A 22,734-nucleotide genomic window follows, 5' to 3' on the forward strand; every position below is an offset into this window, starting at 1 on the left:
TCTCTCTCTCTCTCTCTGTCCATCCCCCACTTGCACTGTCTCTATCTCTCTCAAAAATAAATAAACTTAAAAACAATTTTTTAAAAAAGAAAGTAAACAGACTCTCTTTGTTATTTAAATCAAAAATTAATTGACTACTTAACACAAAAATAACTGGCTATTATGGGGTTTACCATATATGTAGAGAGAGAATATTGATAGCAATAACACAAAGACTAGCAGTGGGGAAATGCAAGTATACTATAGTAAAGCTTCTGTAATACATATGAGGTGGTATATCATTTGAAAGTAGACTTTAAAACAATAGGTCACCTCAGGAGCCCTACTCAATTCAAAGCAATTGAATTTGAAGGAAAAAAAAAACTTATCATGAAGAAAATTCCAAGTCTAGAGGGTTTAACTAGTGATTTCTACCAAACATTTAAGGAATACATAATACTAATACTACATTAACTCTTCCAGAAATTGATGAGAAGAGTGCATTTCCAAATCCATTTTATGAGATTTTTACCATTACTTTGACACCCAACCAGACACGTTATAAGAAAAGAAAACCAAAGGCCAACATCACTGATGAAGACAGATACAAAAATTCTTAACAATTCCAAACAACGGGGTACATTCCAGGAATGCAAGATTGGTTTAACAAACAACAATTAATAAGTACAACTTATTAACATTATTAATTTACTGGGCTGCCTGGGTGACTCAGTTGGTTAAGCAGCTAACTTTGGCTCAGGTCATGATCTCACGGTTCATGGGTTCGAGCCCCACATCAGGCCCTGTGCCGAGAGCTCAGAGCCTGGAGCCTGCTTCAGATTCTGTGTCTTCCTTGCTCTCTGCCCCTCCCCTGCTCACGCTTTGCCTCTCTCTCAAAATAATAAATAAACATTAAAATATTTTTTAATATTATTAATGTACTAAATTATGTAGTATATTGATTTTTAATAGCCAAAAATTCAAGTCATATCAATCAATACAGGAAAAGCATTACATAAAATCCCAAGTCCATTTCTAGTACAAATGTCAAACCAGCAAAGTAGGACTAGAAAGAAACTTGTTCAATCTGGTAAAGAGCATCTAATAAAAATCTATAGCCAACACCAGACTTTACAGTGAAAGACCACATGCTTTCCCCCTAAGATCAGAAAGAAGACAAGGATGTCTGTTCTCACACTTCTCTCTCTCTCTCTTTTTTTTAAGATTTTATTTTTAAGTAATCTCTGCACCCAATGTGGGGCTCAAACTCACAACCCCGAGATCTAGGGTCACATGCTCTACTCACTGAGCCAACCAGGCACCCCTATTCTTGCCACGTCTATTCCACATTGTACTTGAGGTTTAACCAGTGCAAGCAAAGAGATAAAATACTTCCAGTTTGGAAATAATAAAATATCCTTTATTTTCAGACAATATGATCATTCTACAAAATCCTATAATCCTGTGTAATCTGCAAAAAAAAGCTACTAAAACTAATAAGTAAGTATAACAAGTTACAGGATATGAGATCAATACACCAAATCAGTTGTATCCTCATATAATATTTACAATAAGAAATTACAAATTTAAAAATATACTGTTTTCATAATGTCAAAAACCTGAAATACTTAGGGAAAAGTGTTAAAAAGGTACACAAGGCCTATGCAATAAAAACTAGACATATTGTTAAGAGAAAGTAAAAAATACCTAGATAAATTGAGAAATATACTGTATTCATAGATTGGGAAAATTAACATGTTGACAATTCTTCCCAAGTTGTACTATAGATTTGGCACAATACTGATAAAAATCTCAGCAGGCCTTTCTATAGCCTAAAAATTGGTAAGTTAATTCTAAAATACATATGAAAATGAAAAAGCTAAACAAGTTTGAAAAGAGATGCTAAAACAAGTTTGAAAAGTAGAACAAAATTATTGAGAGCTTTATTTCCTTATTTCAAAATTATTACAAAGCTATAGAAATCAAGAAATCAAGACAATGTGGTATTGGCATAAATATATTGAAGTATATAATTGGAACAGATTAGAGAGTCCAGAAAAAGAAACAGATGTATGAAAAGAAGAGCTAAAGATAATTCAGTGGAGAAAGAATAATCTTTTCAACAAATGATTCTGGAAATTTAGATATGCCTATATAAAATTTGAACTTCAATCCATTCTTCACACCAAATGTAAAAACTAACTCAAAATAAATTATAGACCTAAATTAAAACAAAGATTATAAAACTCCTAGAGTAAAATATAGAAGCAAATCTTCATGACCTTGTGTTAGACAAAGTTTTCTTAGATATGACACTAAAAACATTTTCCAAAAAAGAGAAAAACTGATAAGTAAAATAACATCAAAATTGAGAACTTCTTTTCATAAGGCATTCATAAAAGCTTGGAAAGACAAACCACTGACTAGGAAAATAAATTTGCAAGTTACATACCTGATGGAAGGTTTGTATCCAGAATACATAAAGAATATTCAAAACTCAATAATAAGCAGCTCAACGACTCAATTTAAAAATGGGCCAAAGACTTGAACAGATACTTCACCTAGGAAGGTATATGGATGAGAAATAACTACCTGAAAATATGTTCAACATAAGTAGTCGTTAGGGAAATGCAAAGTAAAAACACAGTGTGATACCACCGCATACCCATTGCAATGGCTAAAATTCAAAAGACTAACCCTACCAAATGTTGGCAAGGATGTGGACCAACTGGAATTCTTCTACAGTGTTGATGGAAATCTAAAATAATGTAATCATTTTGAGAAACAGTTTAAGGAGTTTTTCAAAAGTTTCTTAAAAAGATGAACGTACACCTACCATATGATTCAGCTCTTTAACTCCTATGGCCTAAGCTGAGGGAGATGAAGTCATATGTTCAAATCCAAATTTATGTTCAAATGTTTATAGCAGTTTTTTTGGTAACATCAGGATTTGGAAACAATCTGAAAGTCCATTAATAGGTGAATAGATATGCTAATTGTAGCATATCCAAACATGGAGTAATAATAAGGAACAAACTACTGATACACAAAATAAATTACATGACTCTCAAAATAATTATGTGGAGTGAAAGAAGCCAGACCCAAATGACTACATATTGCATTATTCCACTTATAACCTAGAATTCTAGAAATCATAACCTAATATAGAGTGATAGAAAGCAAATCAATATATGCTTGCAAATTAGATGTGGGGGAGGGATGGGAGGAGAGGATGACACAGGACCACAAGGAAACATTAAAGGTGATGGGTCTCTTTATGGTCTTGATTGTTGTGGTTCATGGGTATGCACACCCATAGAAAGCTATTACTTTGTTGTCGTTTTTGTTGATTTTAATGAAGCTCAAGAGAGAAAGTACAGTAGAATAATCATACACCACATACACTCGCCATCTTTAAATTTTTTTCTGGAAGGTGTATTTGTAAGAAACACTTATGCCTTGAGAAATTGGTGTGATTCATACAAGACCTACTGCGTTGGAATTATTCTGAAAAAATAACCTAGATCCATTCAACAGCATATACGGAATACTGCAAAACAGCTGAGACAAAAACATATCCTTCGCATGTAATTGAAAATAAAATAACTAGCATCTTAATATTTTTGAAATCTGAACATTTTTTTCTGCCCTGAAGACAAACGTTCAAAAACTTGAACTGTTTTGTTAGTCATAAGTTTATTAAGGATTGCAACTGGTCACAAACTTGGTATCAGCCATGTTTGCTATTGTGAAAAAGCTACCATTATTCTAGGTCATATTAAGTGAGTATGAGGCAGAGGAAATTAGAATGTATACTTCTAGCAAACTTAGACCTTTATTTAAAAAAGTATGTAGTTTCATTCATAAATTTTTACTCCGCATCTTCTATCTATCCCAGGCTTTATGCTGGGCATTGAAGATATAATGAGGAAAAATTTTATCCCCATACTTTGAAGCGCCAAGCTTCCCTCTATGATCTGTGTGATTCCCAGTCACTAGAAATACCTTGCTCAAAATTTCCCAGGTACCCATTTCTCTGCTTCAAGGGTGCTGTCCAAACCAACAGCTGACATGCTCAGATGCCCCTGGGAGTTCTGGGCCTTAGGCCTGTGAGGTCACCCTGGGCCTCAGAGCTGCCACCCGATTGCACGAGGGAGGCCTGGGAAGCAAATCTCTCTTGCTGACCAGTGTGATACTCCTTTCAGGATCCCATGAGCTTCTGGAGCGATGCTGGTTTGTATTGTTTATGTAGACAGAAATCCTTGGGTATTTGCCCAGGACCCTGCCTACTTTAAGGCAAATCTGGGATAAGGAACATACTTTCTGCTAGTGGAAGGAACCAAATGTTCAGAGTCTGGGTGCAAGAAAGCACAATGGGACTAGGGCAAGTAATTGATGCTTAAAAATAAGGTGCCTTGTTTCCCAGTGGCAGGGGCTTAAAAAAGGAAGTTATTGGGTCAGATCACTGTCACTTTACTCCAAAAAACCGACAAAGACAGTACCTATGTCTGTAGAGCCAAGAGGAACAAAAATGACCCGAGGAAAGTAGTAGTCCTTAATGGAGATATTAGAGAGGTACCTTAAGTTTTATCTTCCCCTATATGACAGTTTGGGGTGGGAGAGAAGGACATGGAATTTCTCTATGGCTTTCTGAGAGGAAATGAACTTAACTTATATCAGAAGAAAAATTGACCATTAAAAAGACGTTATCTCCTACAAGAATAATCTGCTTAATGTGTGGCTGGTCTATACTTGGAAACTTACAAGAAACCATATCACCTCCTGTGGCTTCTATCTTCTCTTTGCCCCAAATATGATGACAAAATAAAGAAACTTGGGAATTGCAGGGAGCTTGTCGGTTTCAAATGGCAGGGATGCATCTCCAACTCATTTAAATGAGGGGAGAATTTATTGATTTACACAATTAAGAAGTCAAGGAATTGAACTAGCTTTAGGCATGGCTGGATCCAGAGGTTCAAAATGTCCCCTGGGATCTATTTTCCTCCATCCCTTCCCTCTGCTTTCTTTTTTGTTGATCATGTTGCCCCATGCAGCAGTTTCATATTTAATCCTACCTTTTTTTAATAGCCTCAGCGAAATGATAATGACCTTTTCCCAAGAGTCCTAGCAAAATTCTAAAATTGACTCTGATTATCTTGGTTTGAGTCAAGGGCTTACCCATGAACCAGTTACTGAGAGTAAGAAGTTTGAATAGTCTAACATCATTCTTGAGTCATATGCTCAACCTTGGAGCCAGGGGGATAGTGTCAGCCTCACCTACATTAAGGGTCTGAGTATGATGAGTGCTGCTGGTGAGTGATTCACAAAATTACACTGGAGTTTTTTTTAGTAACAAAGAAGGGAGACATGTTAGGCAGGCAAGACAAACAAACAATGAAAACACAGCTCCCCCCACCTCCCCCCACACACAGATGCTCCACCTTTTAAAGTCTCTTTGAAGCCTATTTTTAATGAGTTTGATATCTTAAGATGAACCCAGCCAAGAACATTCCTAGATGTACTAAATTTTACTCTGTGATTATTTACGCTTTTGCTGTCATCCTCCAAAAACTTGTTTTGTTTCCATCCTGCACACTTTACAATGAAAGCCAAGGCGTAAAGAAACTAACTTTTTGGCTGTGGGTCACCCAATAAAATGTGTTCCTGTATATGTTCTGGACTGGAAATACCTCTTGGCAAGAAAATAATGGAGCTAGCTGCCTTCATCATAAGGGAGAAGAGCCATGTGTAGCTTATGCATGAAATAGAAGACCCAGTGTACAACTTTCAAACAACAGATTGTCCCCAGCAGTGGTGAGCCCATAAGCAGTGACAAATGAAGCCTTCTCAGGCTGTCCCCTGTACCTTAGTTGTGTTCTGAACTGAGCAGAGCCACAGCTGAGAGTCATTGAGGCACCGTGCCCAGTTAATCCTTAGCACTCATGCCAAGACTGTCAACAAAGGGTCCCATTGTCATGGCACAGTGGGGCTATGGGCACCAGGATGCTAGGAACTGGATAAAGACCACCAACTCATTGACTGAATGCTGCCTCTCACTCCCTTCCCAAAATGGAAATCAATGTTTGGCACTTGGCACTCATGACTAGTCTGATAATACCATTCTCAATGTGCATATGCCTGTGAGAAAAAAGAAATGGATATGCTAAAAGCAGACTTCACTTCCAAACCTCAGAGGGGTTGCACATATCATTGAGAAACAATTTATTTAACAAAATTATGGCTGATCCTGTCTGCCCTTTTAATTGCATGCTGAGTTTGGTGATGAAGTGTCTGATTTGCCCCACGCATTCAAAAAATAAAAGAAGATATAGAAAGAAAAAGGATGGGAATCAAGACACCCTGAAATTTCCTTTAAAAGTTTCCATCTCAGCACTGTCATGCCGGCTCTCTCTTTATTCCTTTGCTAAATGATCTCACTGTCAGTGTTGGAGGTTATTCTCTTGAACCCTTTCAGACAGTTTTCTGTTATTACTTTAATTCTCAGTAAGCTGTTGGCAATTGCTATCAAATTGCTTCATGGATCAATTCTTCTCTCATAGCCCATTAAATTTTGCTTTTTTGTACTGAGTGAGAAGTCACAAACACATTTGGTTACAAATGGTCAGTGGGCCATAAGCCCTTTACTACTACTATTCTTTAGAACCTATTGCAACAGACTCACATTAGGATTTCTGAATGCCCCATATTTGTGGGGCTTTTCCATATTCAGTACCATATCCCGCTATTATGGAAAGGTCTGTTGGGATTCAATGTTATTTGCTTGAATATGCAATCTGGAAGGGGTGTAAGTCTACAGGATGTAGTTATATTGGCTACATCGCCACAGTCTTGTAGTTGGCAAAAATGGCCACAAATTAGGTTTCTCACTTTATCCAGACTGCTTGGCAGTGTGACTTTGCAGCTCCTTTTGCCAAGAAGAGGGTCTCTTTCCTCATGTCTTAAATGTGAGCTGGTCCTGTGACTTGCTTTGATCGACGGCATGTGGCAGAAGTCATGGTGTGCCAGCCCCAAGCCTGGGCTTCAAGAGACTGTGCAAGCTTCCGCTCATTTCCTCTGAAGCCTGCTTCCCCCAGGTGAGCAAGCCCAGACTAGCTTGCTGGAAGATGAGAAGCCTTGGAGGAGAGTCACAGTGCCCTGACTTATAATAAACCAGTCCCCAGCTGACCTGGCAGCTGATTCCAGACACAGCTAAGTCCAGCCCAAATTACTAGCCTCAGAGCTAAATAAATGGGTATTGTTTTAAAGCATTGAATTTTTAGGGTGCTTTATTATGCTACAAATATAAATTGATAAAATCCTCATCTTATTGGTGTCAGTAGTCTTTGACATTCTTACCCGATAAACACCACCTCCCAGCTTCTACCCCAAAGTAAGAAATCCTTTCGGTATGCCTAGCTAGGAAATTGATGAAGATAAGGATCTATTACCAAACGTTTATGTCTATGATAGTATCAGTCCTCTGTTAAAACACGATGAACAGCTCCTTATTGCCTTCTGAATAGCGCTTGAGCTTATCAATCCAACATTCAAGGCCCTCCACAATTTGCATTTAGCCTACCCTGTCGGCTTTAGATCTACCGTCTTTTATTCAAAAACACTGTCTTTTGGGACTATCTGGATCACTCTATTTTTCTCAGATTGTGACACTTTCCCCCTCCTTGCCTTTCTTTGTACAGTACTTCACTACTTGGAACACTTTTTCCCTCATCTCTGCACGGTGAAATCCTACATATCTGTCAAAGTTCATGTTTTTTCGAGGGTCAGTAAATAACACATTTAATTATTTCCCTTTTAAAATCTATACTCAGGATGTACATCATTCAACTCCTTGGGTAATCATGAAGTTTTCCTCAAATATAACCATAAAAGGATTCCAGTGTGTCTTCAATTTCATCATGTGGACACAGTACGGGAGATTCCTTCCTCAACACAGATATCCTTTGGAGTTAAAGGATTAGGGTGCAGGGCGTCACTGCATGCAGGCTCACCAGTCAGCCAGTCAGTCCTGGGGCATCAGTTTTGGTCGGCGCCTGCACACTGGGTGCCCAGGGAGGCCAGGCGCCAGGGAGGCCGGTGGGAAGGGCCGGCCCACGCCGGTGACTGAGCACACAGTGACAGCGAGGGACATGAGGCATTGGTAACAGGCCTAGCGCCTGACCGTGCAAGGACCTGCCAGGGCACTGCGAATTTAGAGGGCAGGTTGACATGGACCTCAGCAACTGGGAGGGGGCGGTGGTCTCTGGACCTGGAAGAGGGATGCACAGCACATTTGTGCGAGGCATCTGTGTACCAGGTAAAGTGGGCTCTGTACCCTGATGCTCCCTAGGCAGAGAAGATGCAGAAGCTACGTGTCCCAGGTGTTGGCAAGGGATGTCGCTGTAGAGGTGTCCCAGCTCTGTCCATCCTGCTGCTGGGGCTGTCCTAAAACTGGGCCTCCTGCTCCTTCCATGCACGTACTTTGTTTTCTGAAGTCCTGAGCTTCTGCAGAAAGCAGAACTCCTAGGTATTTCTCACTGAGTATACCACGGTCAGCAAGCTGGAATCAACCCTTGCGAGGCTTCCAGATTCCCATGCTCTGCCAGTAATTAAGGCTCCCTGGTGTCTCTTAGTGAAGGCCATTCCTGCAGCCCTCAAAGCCACGTCTTTTCCGAGCAGCCCAACTCCTCTACCTGTACTCTGTAGACAGGCTGCGCCACATGTTCCCTGCCTTCTCCAGAACTTGAGGTTCCCCCGTGCTGCTTTTGGTGGGCTTTCCAGTCTGGTGGGCAGGCCCCCACCTGACAGGGCAAATCCAAGTCTTCCGGGTCTTCCCCTGACAAAGTCTATTTTGAATGTTGCCTCTTTCATGATGCATTTCCAAAACATCCTGATTAGAATGGATGATTTCTTCCTTCCTTGGAATACTGAATGTCCTTGACTTCTAGCCTTCAGACATCACCAGAGGGTCTTGGATTCTCATTGCTTTGAACCCTGTGATTCCCTGGTATAGGACATCACCTCTACCATTGTCATCGTAGAATCTATTGCATGCTCATCATAGACCAGACCATCGCAAATTAGCTCATTTAGTCCTCTTGATTACCCTATTTGGTAAATGTTATAACTTGCAATTCATAGGTGATACAAGTGAGGCTCAATGTTCTAAGTAATGTTCTAAGGTCCTATACCTTCTGGGTGGCAGGTGTAGTAGTAAACCTGGGCTTTCACTTTGTCTCTTAGATCTCCTTCACAACTCCTTATGCCAGGGACACACGGCAGTTGCCAAAGCAATGTCTTAGAGAGAGCATGGTGAGAGAGATCTGACCACACATACTGGCCCAAGAGAACCTCCGTACTGGGTTACTTGGCTATATAAGGACTAGTTTTCTTCAATTTTCATTGCCTAATCTAGAATGTCCTGAAATATTTTATGAGCTTTTAATGCCAGACAGTGGTTCACCACTATAAACAGTTGATAAGCTTCTTGCTGTTTGCTGCTAATTGGAAACTAATAACTTTCTCCCCCTTCCAGTCATAATAGATTTCTGTTTGTGTAGTCTAGCTTGTCTGTAAGATTTGACATTGTTGCACCCAAGAGGCTGGCCTTGATTGATCAGATTTCAATATGGCAGTTGCCATTCTACCCAGGTACTGTGGAGTAAGTTGACAACAGAGATCCAAAGTAAGAGAGGGTTGGGGCGCCTGGGTGGCGCAGTCGGTTAAGCGTCTGACTTCAGCCAGGTCACGATCTCACGGTCCATGAGTTCGAGCCCCGCGTCGGGCTCTGGGCTGATGGCTCAGAGCCTGGAGCCTGTTTCCGATTCTATGTCTCCCTCTCTCTCTGCCCCTCCCCCGTTCATGCTCTGTCTCTCTCTGTCCCAAAAATAAATAAATGCTGAAAAAAAAAATTAAAAAAAAAAAAAAACAAAGTAAGAGAGGGAAAGTTTGGCTTTGCCACTTGGGAAGTGCAGGGAAGCCTCTCTTCTTTTACCTAAACTTTTACCAGGGCCTAGTTTGTTTGCCCAGAAAGCCATGGGTTATTCTGTCACACGTATCAGGAAAGTAGGAAAATTTCCCATAGTTGTGAGTGATTTCCTTCTTAAAATAGCAAAAGAGAGAGGAACTCAAAAGACATGTTTTGGTGTTATGAAAAAGTGTTCTTGGTGACAAGCATCTGGATTCTGATTTTTTTAAGTTTATTTATTTTGAGGAGAGAGAGAGAGACAGAGAGTGTGTGTGTGCATGAGGGAGGGGTAGAGAGAGAGGGAGAGAGAGAATCCCAAGCAGGCCCCATGCTTTCAGCACAGAGCCTGACACAGGGCTCGATTCCATGAACTTGGAACATGAGATCGTTACTTGAGCTGAAATTGAGTTGGACACTCAACTACCCACTGAGCCACCCAGGCTCAGGGCCAGTTTTGAACGGCAGGAAAAAACGAGGCTGACTTCATAGTTCCGCAGGCCGCTAGGCCACAGTCTCAGGCACAGTGACCCTGCTGCTAATCTTTTGTTCAGTCAGGAGGTAGTGTCTGCTTGACAGGCAAAGTTCACATGTGATCTTCACTTGCAACCGGAGAAGTTTGTCCTTGAACCTGGGTTCTACAGGAGGCAGGCTTCCCAACTGAACCCGTGTCTCACTGAGGAGTTTCCTGGGCTCTGTCTCAACCAGCCCTCCCTGCTGGCCAGAACCTTGAGCATGCCTGCCTCAGAACACAGAACATGTGCCTTGAGGACCACAGTGGACTCCGTTTCACCTAAAGAAATAGCTACCCACCGAGGAAGGCTCTGGGTTGTATGTGGATTTTGTTATCATCCAAGCACAGTACCCAATCTGGGAAATGGTGATCCCTGCCAAGTTCCCTCCCCGGCTTCTTGAAAGTCTCTACCCCAGTGCAGTTGCAGCTGGCTTATGCCAAGCATGTTCATGGTTTAATTTGATACAGCAAATATCTGCAGGCACTCTGAAGACCTGACAGTGTGCTGGGCCCAGAGGGGAATTAGACTTGATTTTTATTCCCCCAAATATCTTCAAGGATACGATATAAATACGCTACATTAGAGAGAAAAAAACAAACAGAGCTTGTAGTACAACCTGCTTCGCATTTTGTTTCCCAGGCTTTTACTCCATCAGGTTTCATCTGCTTCCTCTTCATGACTCCGCTTTCTCATTGTCAGTTCTAAAAACAGCAGAGACAATAGCCAAGCCCTGTTTCTTTGACATCTCCTTGAATCTGTGCTTCGCTCTGAACTAATAACCTATCATTTGAAAAAAGCTGTTACTGGAGGTTCAGGATGGGACACTGGCAGTGACTTGCACTTAATAGTTGTACAGGAAATACTTACTGAGAGGAAGAATTATTTAATATATCGAAGAAGGATAACCAAGTGAAGTGCGTGTTTTTTTTTTAGTATCAGGATGCCTGAGTTTAACATGTGGCCCTGTCACTTGCAGTGACACTATGGGCGAGTGTCTTGACCTCAAAGTCTCAGTGTCTTCATCTGTCAAATTAGGGTAATAATAATAATAATAATGCCTAAACTGAGGGTAGTTATGAGGTTTAAGCAGTAACCTCAGTATGTAGGGCATATTAAGCATTTAAGAAATATTATTATTATGACTGTTATGGTTATCATTGCCAAACATTATACAAAGTGCCTTATCTGCAGTTTTTCACTGATGTTCACAATATGCGCTTTGAAATAGGTATTTATATATATATTTACTTATTTAATTCCCTGATGCAAAATCAAGACTCAGAGATAATAAACTTATCCAAGCTTATAGAAGGGACTGACTTTGAAATCTCTTCCCTCAATCCCCAGCCGCCACAGAAGGTGGAGATGTAAGAAGTGAAGTCTCCTATGAACTTAAAAATTTTTTTTTGAACACTCTGTAAAGTTTGTGGGAGGCTCATTATTTCAAAACTGGCAAAGGTTATTCTATACAACTCAGCTGGTCAATAAGTTTGGCTGCCCTTGAAGCAGGATAATTCAGTTCAGAGCTAAGTTTTCTCTGAAATCTCTTTACAGAATGCTAATGTTATTTCCCATCAAATAGAATCCAAGTCCCTCAGTTTCTTTGTAACTGGAACAGTTCCCTTTTTCAGGCCACTAGTCAGGCCACAGTCAGGTTCTAATTTAGGATCTCTTTAGCTGTCCCAGGTCCCATCCGAATTTGGGTCTCGTGATGGGGCGCTGAAACCAAAAAATACTAAATGTCTCTGCTCAGCTTCCTGCCGGCCAGTCCATACATGCAGAGACACATGCACAAACTTACCACTGTGAGCCTCGAGGGGCCAAGAGTGTCTTTGGCAGGGTGGAGTGGGCTGGAGCTCCTGAGCAATATTTCCTATAGTACTCAAATATGGAATTTGGTCACTCCTGGCCTCTATGACATTGGGATTTTCCACAGTGGCTTCTCAGGGGATTCCAAAGAGGCCCAGCTCCAGGTCAGTCTCCCAGTGATGATGGGGGGCAGCTCCCAACATCAAGGTCTTCCAAGAGCTACTCTTTGTCCGTGGATCTACCGTGCATGGGACACCCCAGACATGACACCACGTCCATCCTTGGGGAGCTGCCATGAAGGGTGCGACTGCCGAAGGGAGCCTCCTTCAGCGATGGCAGGTGCTAGTGGGCAGGAACCATTCTCCTGGCAACTGCACTCATCTCCAAACCTCTTAGGTTTTATTGGGTCTTGGAGCCCAGCCTGAGCATCCTCCCCGAAGGCAGCTTCCAGCACGGCCTCCCCTAGCAGTGGGGACACACGCTCTCTTAAGAGCACCGACGCAGCCTTCAGAACTGCTTAAATACTTACTACTACCACGACTACCATGACTACTGATTGTAAATTAATATTAATAGTAGCTGCCATTTGTATACACTTCCTACATGCAGGTGTTACATTAATACATTTTAGTTCCATCACAATAGTATGAGGTCAATACCGCAAAACCCGTTTAAGACACAAGGAAATCAAGGACCAGAGAAGCTAAGTGACTTGCTAAGGTAACTGGCTGGTAGGTAGCAGATAGGCATTGGCATTAAGGTTTGTCTGATTCAGAAGCCTTTGCTTTTCTCATCAAAATGCCGTTTTATTAAGTGATAGGTACAGTTCTGAGAACCTCATTTACGTTGCCTCACATAATGAGCACGGACGGTGGGTGCTGTGCCAGGCACCCATCCTTCTGAGATGGTGCATGTATGCACCTCACTCAGTCTGAGATTTCAGAATGCTGAGGAGGCATCCCTACCTCCTGGAAGTGCCTGTCAGGACACTGGCAGCGGCTTAAATGCTACATCACCTCCCTATTCTCTTCTCCGTCCCTCCCACCTCTAAAGCAAATCCCTGCAAAACCCACTTTTCCCTAAGACACGCAAACCAAACTCTCAATTTTGGCTGACCTAAGTTCCCTGAAAACTGGTGCAGATGAATGCATCTTACACTAAGTAAACCGATTTGTGGGTCTCCCAGGAAGCAAGCTGAAGTCAAATCTAATAGCCAGCATAAAACTACAACTCTGATTATCCATGAATGGAGTACCCATGGCACATGTTTAATCCCACATGAGATAACATATGCAAAAGGGCTTTGAAAAGTATAAAATATTCTACAAATGTCAAATATGATTATTCTTGTCAATGCCATATTTGCCCTCCCAGCAGGTGTGTGCTGAGGGAATATAAATGATTGCAGGACTAGTCTGAGCCAAGCATAATTGGCATTGTCGACTGTGTGATGGTGAAGCCCAGTCATGTCAGGATACGATCCTTCATCCAATAGAAAAACTGGGTCTGAGCCCTGACCCTGCCATTAACAAGCTGGGGAACTTTGGCAAGCCACGAGCCTTCTCTGATTTGCAGTTTAGTAATAATTTAATACTAATACTAGTATTAAGACTAATACTACTACTAATAATGTATGAAGTATGTTTGCAGCTACTATCAGTTAATGTACACTCACTCCAAGCCATGCGCTTTACTAAGAGCTTTACATACAATAGCTCATTTACTTCTCACAATAGTCCTCTGTGCTAGCAACATCCCCATTTTACAGGTGCACAAACAGAGGCCCGGAGATGTTAGGTGCCTTACCCCTGGCTTCTTATCAAATAAGTAAGGAAGCCAATATTTGGATCTGAGTCAAGCTATTCATTAAAATTCAAGTAGGAGTGGTTTGGGGGTTATCTGTGCCCTGTTCCTATTTCACTTATAGGAAAATTAGCTATGGTTGAATTTACAATTCCTAAAGAAGAAGGAAGAATCTTCTTAGAATCCCAGAGAGAACAGATAGACTCCTAATAAGTAAAGCAGACACATGATTGATTATGATGTTTTCCTAATACATGAGCTATGCTTGCCTTCTCTTTAGAAAATGCTTTTCAGACTAAGGGCATTGCTACCAGAAGAGGTTATCTTGGGAGAAAATGGAAAATTGTACTTAACTCCTTGTGTTGCAGGTATTGATTGACCCTTCTGTCTTGCTCCTTCTAAACTGTGAATTCTTTATGGAAAGTACTGGAACTCATCTACATCCCCAGCACCTATCACTGAGCTTGTCACATCAATGTTCAATGGTAGAATGAATGGACATATGTTTGCAGGATAAATGAATGTACAAGTGAATGAATGTCTGGCTCCTTGCCTTTGTAATTCTTTGTTCTTTCCAAGTAGAGATGAACGACTCGGGTAGAACTAAATGACCAATCCTGTTCTTAGCCACTTGCAGTCTAAGAAACCTAGTCCCACAGCTCAGGTATTGAGTCAACCTTGGCACTCATGTTTCTCAGCTGTTGTAGATCTCTGCTGTCTTATGACAGCAGTGGGCATTTGTTGTTCATGAGGACCCAGAACCCATTTTACTTTCTTTCAGAAATATCTGCTCCCTACTCTCAGTTCATGTGATACTGGTTGGATTAATACTCCTTTCTTCCTTCCAGCCCTAGAAGTGAACCCAGGGTCCAGGTATGAACAGTCATTATAGTCCATCCTCTGGCCAGAATAGTTGCTTAGTTAATAGAACACATCTCTCACACTCCCCCAGTGAATCATGGGATTTTTTTGAGTCAGTAAGGAAAAAGAAGTTCTTTTCCACTAAGGATGCCAACCTAGTTCAATGTAAGCCTATAGCCGCTAGTGGCCACCTGGCTACTGTAAGAGAATAAACCTGTCTGAGCATGAAGCCAAATTAGGAAGAATTGTGTCAAGAGATGAAAAGAAAGAGGCATTCTTAACAACACAATTTACATACTATGAAAGAATGCATTCATCTTTGGAGCCACGTCTGTTACTGACTTTCATTTATGTAATCCAATAAACCCAGCCCTTCCTGTGTGTGTGTGTGTGTGTGTGTGTGATTTGACCACCAGCTTGCACTGCCACGTAGTCCATCCCCACGGTTTTTCAGTCCTATGCTTTAGGAATCTAACCTAATTTGCTCCCACTACAGGACATAGACAGCTCTTCCCTCTGCTCTTCATAGACCAGTGTCTGCCTCATAGTGGTGGCTGTATGCAGTCTCTGGGTCTTTGTTCCCCACACGTGGGACTATTCCATCACTAACAGAATCCTGAGGTTGCTGTTTTGACACACGTTAGTGGAAAACTTGAGGTTTTCAGTGAAAGATACAGTAGTATTGCTTAATAGGTAAGAGCCTTCAGACTCAGGTAAAACTGGGTTCAAATCCCATTTTGACTATTCAGAAGCTATATAACCTTAGGCAAATTGTTTTTTCTCCATGAAACTCTGTCTCTTGACTATAAGCGGGGATAAAAATGACCACACTGCAAGGAATTAGATGAGATATGTAAAGCATGGAGAGTTTGGCAATACATAGCAAATACTCCATAAATGGTAGCTATTACATTATTTTCTTTTTAAAGTCTTAAAGCCAATCTATCAAAGCTGTATACTGACTGTGGTGCAAAAAACCCGATACCAATTGCACATGGAAAGAAAACACTTTCATAAAGAATGACCCTTACGACAGATTGCGTGATTACTAAGAACTTCAGAAACTGGAGGTGATCTGGCATATATTGTTGTGTAATGTGTACTTCAGAAAGAAAACAAAACACCCTGAGGGTTTTTTTTTTAATTGAGAGCACTTGGGCAGAACAATAAAGGTTTTACAATTTATAAGGCATCAAATAATTTACATGAATACAAAGAAATATGGGAAGCCATTTTAGGCTTCATTTAAAAGGATTGGAGAAATATGAGTAGGACTTCTTGATATAATACCAGCTAAATCAAATATCACAAGTAAACAAATATGTTGAGGGCTTTATTACAATAACTTATTTACAAGTATGTGACATACTATAAAATTTTTTAAAAGCAGACATATAATGTAGATGGAGACAAAAATAGTCACTGTGCAGTTTTTTGAACGAAAAAAATAAAGATAAAATGTGTTAAAAAGCATACTGTATGTCAACTATACTTCAATTAAAAAAAGCAATGAATACAAGATGATATACTGAGAAAGCAATATTTCTAAAGACACAAAGGTCCTTAGAGAAAGAATAAAATAAAGTGTGGTTGGCAGAGACAGTAAAATATAATTAAGTAACTAAAGACCAACTTGCCTTACTGGGACCCTTGAACTTGCTTGAGAGGAAATTCTCTGACCTAGAGAAGAGGTCAAATGGAATGAAAACAGAAACCCAGGTTTGGAAGTTAATAAAGTCGTAATGAGAACATAAAAGGGGCCACATAAATAAGGACATTAAGACCACAAGGTAAAGTATGGAGTAGTCAATGGAGTAAAAAGTGGAGAGAATCCAAACAAGGGCAACGGGGCAGCAACTAATAAGATGGGAAAGAGTGGGGCAGAACTGAAATTTTCACAGGCAGTGGTATAAGGACAGGCAAAAGCATCTCTGAGTTAGTCCATCATTTCCCGCAGATTCTTTTCAGCAGGACACCAGATCAGCAGGTAGTTAGTTGTTGGTGTTCTGCAGAAAAGAAGGGTCTACGATCAGATTAAGTTAATGCAAGTGGTGTAGGTTTCTTCATTTAGGGCTTTTTTGGAGGCTTTTTATGGTTGTTGAGTGAATATTTAAAAGAGGAATAAAAGAGTAAGCAACATTGCCTTTTACCAGAGTAATTTCCCAGGGAATGGTGTGGGGATGAAAGGAGGAGGGAGAGGAACTCATAACCTTTTTCTTTTTTAATCGGAGTTCCTCTCGTTTCATGAACACTCAGGAATCAAACACACTATTGAGATGAAATTTTGCCCTCCCTACTTCTTGGCCCTTGGAAAAATGTCCCACCATTGATCATAGCATTCTCATTTCATCCTTCTGAAACTCCTAGACCAGATTCAGGAACACCGTGGTCACTGGGACAAGATTGAAAGTGGCTCTTAATGCCCAGTTTACCTCCAGTTTCCCACTTTGGCATGTAAAGCATTGTCATTTCTATACACCATCCACACTGAGTCTTTCCCCTGCCAATACTCTTCTATTTTCATTTATAGCCCTCTACATCACAGCATGTACCCTAACAAGCACTTAATGTATTCATAAATTTGACTAATGTGTCTACATCCAGACCTCAACCTATGATCTAACACCACCAACAACAAAAATTTTCCACCTAGTTTCTCAGAGCTAAATCTTCCCAAGCAATGTATTGCCTTTTGGGGAGAGGGAATGAAAGCAGGGCACATTCCTAGGAGCTCCACCGATTAAGAGATGAGGGCTTTGCGATGAAACCAGTCTCCTTTTTCAAATAAGGCTGAATTCTGCCTCCATTGCCTTTGGCCCTCTCCATCGTCCCTTTAAATGTCACATCTGCCCTCATCACTCAATATGTTTTGCATAGGTCAAGATGTTTCCCCAGCTCAGCTGAAGAGGGATGAAATCTTGGGCACTGAGGATTCATCATCTTTATAGATGTTGAGTGCATGCAGTGTTAGGAAGAAAAGCCGCAAAGAACAGAATGTGAAATCCTCTAGTCCCAGGAATTCAGTCCTAAGAAATATTTTGAATGGTATACTGGGGCTCCTTCAGGGGCATCAGAGAAGGCTGACCACTAACTGGTTCATAAAACCCACCTGCTAATGGTTGTGTGCCTGCTGTGAGATTAGTATTTTCTTTTTACTCTTAGGCATCAGTGTCCATCAGACATGCACATCCAGCGTCTCAGATGCTGATAGGCGATCAATCTAGATTATTGCATGGGAGGTCGACGGCAGTTCTCTTGCTCAGCCACCAGATGAGTATCACTGAAGCCATGCGGTGCCCCATGTCTAGCGTGGGCTTCAGTAGGAAAGTTACCCTTGAATCCTTTTCTACTCCCCCCCAAAACTTGTAATTGGTGTATTGTGTTTAAATCATAGCCTAAGTTTTGTTGGCTCAGTTAACTCTCCCAGGATACCTATTTTGAACAGAAATAGCAAGAATAGGAGGCAAGTGTTTTGCCTAGAGAATTAATCTAAGAACCCAAACAGAATCCTTTCCAGAGGCAAGAAAATTGACAGAAAATGATGGGTGAGACACAGCTTGCTGTCAGAGTAATCATCTTTAGTTGTGGGAAGGGAGGCGGAGGGCGAGAATGATCACCATTAAATGAAACAGGTATCACGGAGAACGCATTTCTGGGAGCACATTTTGATGGAGATGCCTCATCAACCGCCAAATCTCTCGGCGGCTTTGCAAGGATCATTCTGCAAATAGCCATTGCGGTCTGGATTTCATCGTTTCACATTTGCACCTTGCAGCTTTTAAGGGCCATTAGAACCTAAATACTGCCCCATCAAAGCTCGACCTAAAAGGGGTTGTTGCCGGCAGCCGGATAGCCAGTGGAATCTCTCAGCCTTCAACAGTTCTTAATAGGTAAATACTTTTGCTTATGAGAGAAAATGATGATCTGGAAATGTCCATGCTCTAAAAGTCTTGGAAATTTGACACTGACTCCTGTAGCAGTTTTATGTAACCTCACTGTCCTGAGGGGTGGACTTGAGTGTCAGAGACCTCATCTTTTGAAAATTTTGCATAATGTGAGACATTAAAATGAAGCCTGGTGTTTACTGTTCAGTTCTTACACAGATATTCCCAGATTCACAGTGAGATATTATTTCCCTTGGAAATGCTTTCTGTCCCTGCCAGTTACTGAATGCAATCAGATAGCTTTGCGTGGGCTAGCATACCAATTAGAGGCCTTGTCTGGGTTACATGTGATGTCTTCCCTCCTAAACTCAATGACACGTCTGCACATAAACAGATGCAGAGAGGAGAAAGCCCAATTCCCATAAAAACCTGGAGACTGTTTCTGTTCTTAAAATTACATGTGTACATATACTCAAGGTGGAAGGCAAAATAGCCATAAAGCATAGCGAATAAAAGAAGATTAATGAGGGAAAGAATCTGACAAAAATATTTAATTAGAATGCAATGGCCTGGCCCTATTATCTTGTATTATTATACATCTTGTCATTAACCAAATCTGTAGCTAAACTGTGGACATTTGTCTTCATTATGTAGTAAAATGGTATAATGAGCAGGTTCCAAACAATGAATAGCTGTCCTAAAATGATCACAAGCCTGGAGAATGGTAAATGTTTCTATTTCGATTCAGGGGGGTCTTGTAGCTAGAGCCCAGCCCTAGCTGCTGGGCTTTGAGAAATAAAGCAAGAGGAATTGTTGTGTGTTTCAAATTGTGGGTAGATCCGTAAGACCAAGTTGTCTTATAGTGTGACATCCATAGGACTTGGCTTCCAGAGGCCCAGAGGCCTGTCTCTGCTGTGAGCTTACCAAGAGATCTCTCAGGATTATAGAGATCTCTCAGGATTATAGTTTCCTCATCCGTCAGACATGATGAATCTCTGTCATCACGAAGGTCCCCTCTGGTGCTAATATTCTGTGTTCAAGAAAATGATATGAATTGTTAATTCTTGTTTGGGGTCTAGTTTGACCGATTTGCAGAAAGTCATTCTTCATTCATTCATTCGCTTGTTCACTAAACATTTATTGAATGTCAATAGAATGCCGGCTGCTGCTTCAAGTATGAATAGTCCAGAGAGAAAATTTCTGTCTTTAAGTTCTGTGGTTTCAAATCTTAACTGCACATCCGATCAACCAGGGAAATATTTGAAAACCCTTATGCCTGGGCCTCGGCCCTAGAGGTTCTAATTAAATCGGTTTGCATTGGGCTCCTTCGTGAAGTGTGTCCTTGCTTGAGAGATTCCTGGTCCAGAGACGGATGCAGAAATTACAGTATATTATACTGCACATTCTTGCACTGGTAAGTGTGGTATCTCTTAAAGAAACGCCTTCTGCTCACTTCGACTAGAGAACTAACAGCATACAGAAGTTCTCCGGCAGGAAGGAACGACTGACATCAATTTGGGAGGATGAGCAAGAGTAAAGCTGGCTGAGAGGGGAAGCAGGTGTATTCCCAGGAGCAAGAGCTGCACACACTGGTGCAGAGATAGGAGACAGCAGACAGGTGGTCCCAGAATCTCAAGAAATTCAGTGTGGCCACAGTATGGGGGAAAAGGCTCACCGGGTAAAATTTAGGAATTAAGCACTTCAAGAGAACTGCGACCAAAGTTTCCCAACATCCCTTACTTTTAGTGGGGGCACTTGGCTGTCCAGTTAGCAGCCGCGTCCCCCAGCTTCCTGGCAACTAGGTACTGCCACATAACTAAGTTCTGGCCAACAGAGGTGTGAATAGAAGTGACAGGGACGACTTCTAGGTCCCTCCTCGGGAAGGAGTCTGCTTGCCTCTGCTTCTTTCTTCCTTTCCGTGAAGTGAAACACAAAACGAATGCTTCAGCCACATTGGTCAACGGTATGTGAGGGAATGAGAAATCAGCAAAGCAGAAGAAATCTGTTCTCTGACTGATACCTGGAGCACCCACCAGCTCGGGCTTATTATACCCCAAGAAAGAAAGCAAGCTTTCTTTTGCTTGAGCAATGGTTTGGTAGTCTTTGTTGGAGCAGTGTGGACTGTTTTGTAATTAATACCCCCCTAGAAAGTGAAAAAAAAAAATCATTGCTTTTGGAGGCGTTGGCTTTTTTTTTTTAATTTTTTTTTTAATGCTTATTTATTTTTGAGACAGAGAGAGACAGAGCATGAACGGGGGAGGGTCAGAGAGAGGGAGACACAGAATCCGAAACAGGCTCCAGGCTCCAAGCTGTCAGCACAGAGCCCAACGCGGGGCTCGAACTCACGGACTGCGAGATCGTGACCTGAGCCGAAGTCGGCCGCTCAACCGACTGAGCCACCCACGTTGGCTTTTTATAAACCCCTGCTTTGGGGAAGTTCTGTTGTAGAAAGTATAAGATGGGATTTTTTACCACGTCCTAGTAAAGGAAGAAATTCTCTGAATGATAATTTTTCACAAACCACCCCCTTATTCTCAATACCGTTTGAGTGTATCTAACATGTGCTGTGTTTTCTAAACATTACAGAGAAATATTCTTCTACAACCGTGTCTGTCTTTAGTTGATTAGGGCCTAGATGTAATTCCCAAGATCTCTATTGCTGGAGTGGGGCTGGAATTGGTCTTTTGCTTGATATTCTGGAATATGGTTTTAGTGTACAATTCCCAGCCTTCAGGGTAGTACAAGCTCTCAGACACTTTATTGGGTTTTGATTGAGAATATTTGCGGGAGCAATTTCCAAGGGAACATTTAGGTGATGTGCCTCAGGAGGCTGCAAAGCTAGCTGCAATCTCAGGTCCCAAGGGGAAGGAAATCACCAGTGGAAACCTGACTATTACTGGGGAAATAGATCTTCCTGACAGGGCATAAATCAGAAGCTCTGACCAGACACGGCAATGAAAATGCCCTAGGTTGTCCTATGAGACCAGAGGTGTTAACATGGTCAGGACAGGGTAGCAAAGAAAACTGGTTTGAGTTCCAGAGACCTCCCTTCTGCTTCACAGACCTGCTGGCAAACCCCAGGCAATTGGTGAAGTCACTCACGTGTGCTGTGGAGCCTGTCTTCCCAATGGATGGTGGGTTTCACCTTCATTTCTCCGGGGCTGAGTGCCCTTATTATTCAGTCTTGCCCCTAAGACTACATCTGGGGTAAAGATCCTCTCCTTATCATCTCTGAGGCTCCTAATATTTCAGTCTCCTCTGAAATAATCTCTTATCTGAGCTATTGCAGCACTGGCTCCTAACTGGTCTTTCATCCTCTCTAGGTCCCATCCACTCTGTCATACCATAACCACAGACCCTTTAAGAGCACACACTTCATGGTGCTTCTCTCCTGCTCTAGCCCTCCCATGCCTTCTCTTGCCCAGACCGGATCTGCTAATTTACTATAGCTCCCTTGTCTTATTCCTCTTTCTTCTTCCCTTAGATTGGCAGGTGCACAGCTTCCTCTGCCTTTGAGAGTGGGTGACACCATTTTTATTACAGGGACAGAGGGAGAGACACTCCAACCTCGCAGGGCATTTCTGAGCCCAGAGTTCCCTCTCTGCTTCCATTTTCCCCAGCTTTGGGGGAGCAGCATTTCTGCTTGGTAGATGCAGCCAGAGTCCAGTTGTTGCTCGCATACTTGTAATTGGGGTCCCACCATTCAGGGTTGCTTCTGCTCTCAGGATGACACATCAGATTGGCTGTGGATTCTGATGATATAACTAGCAAGTGACAGTTGGTGCTACTTGGACATGTGGTATGATTCTAAGAAGAATTAACACATTCATTAATAATTCCTCTTCTGTTGGGTGGACCCAACGCGCGCGCACACACACACACACACACACGATTCCTAAGAACAAAACCATTATTTAAAACA

This window comes from Prionailurus viverrinus, chromosome B4, assembly GCF_022837055.1.
Source record: "Prionailurus viverrinus isolate Anna chromosome B4, UM_Priviv_1.0, whole genome shotgun sequence".
In the NCBI taxonomy this organism is placed as follows: domain Eukaryota; kingdom Metazoa; phylum Chordata; class Mammalia; order Carnivora; family Felidae; genus Prionailurus; species Prionailurus viverrinus.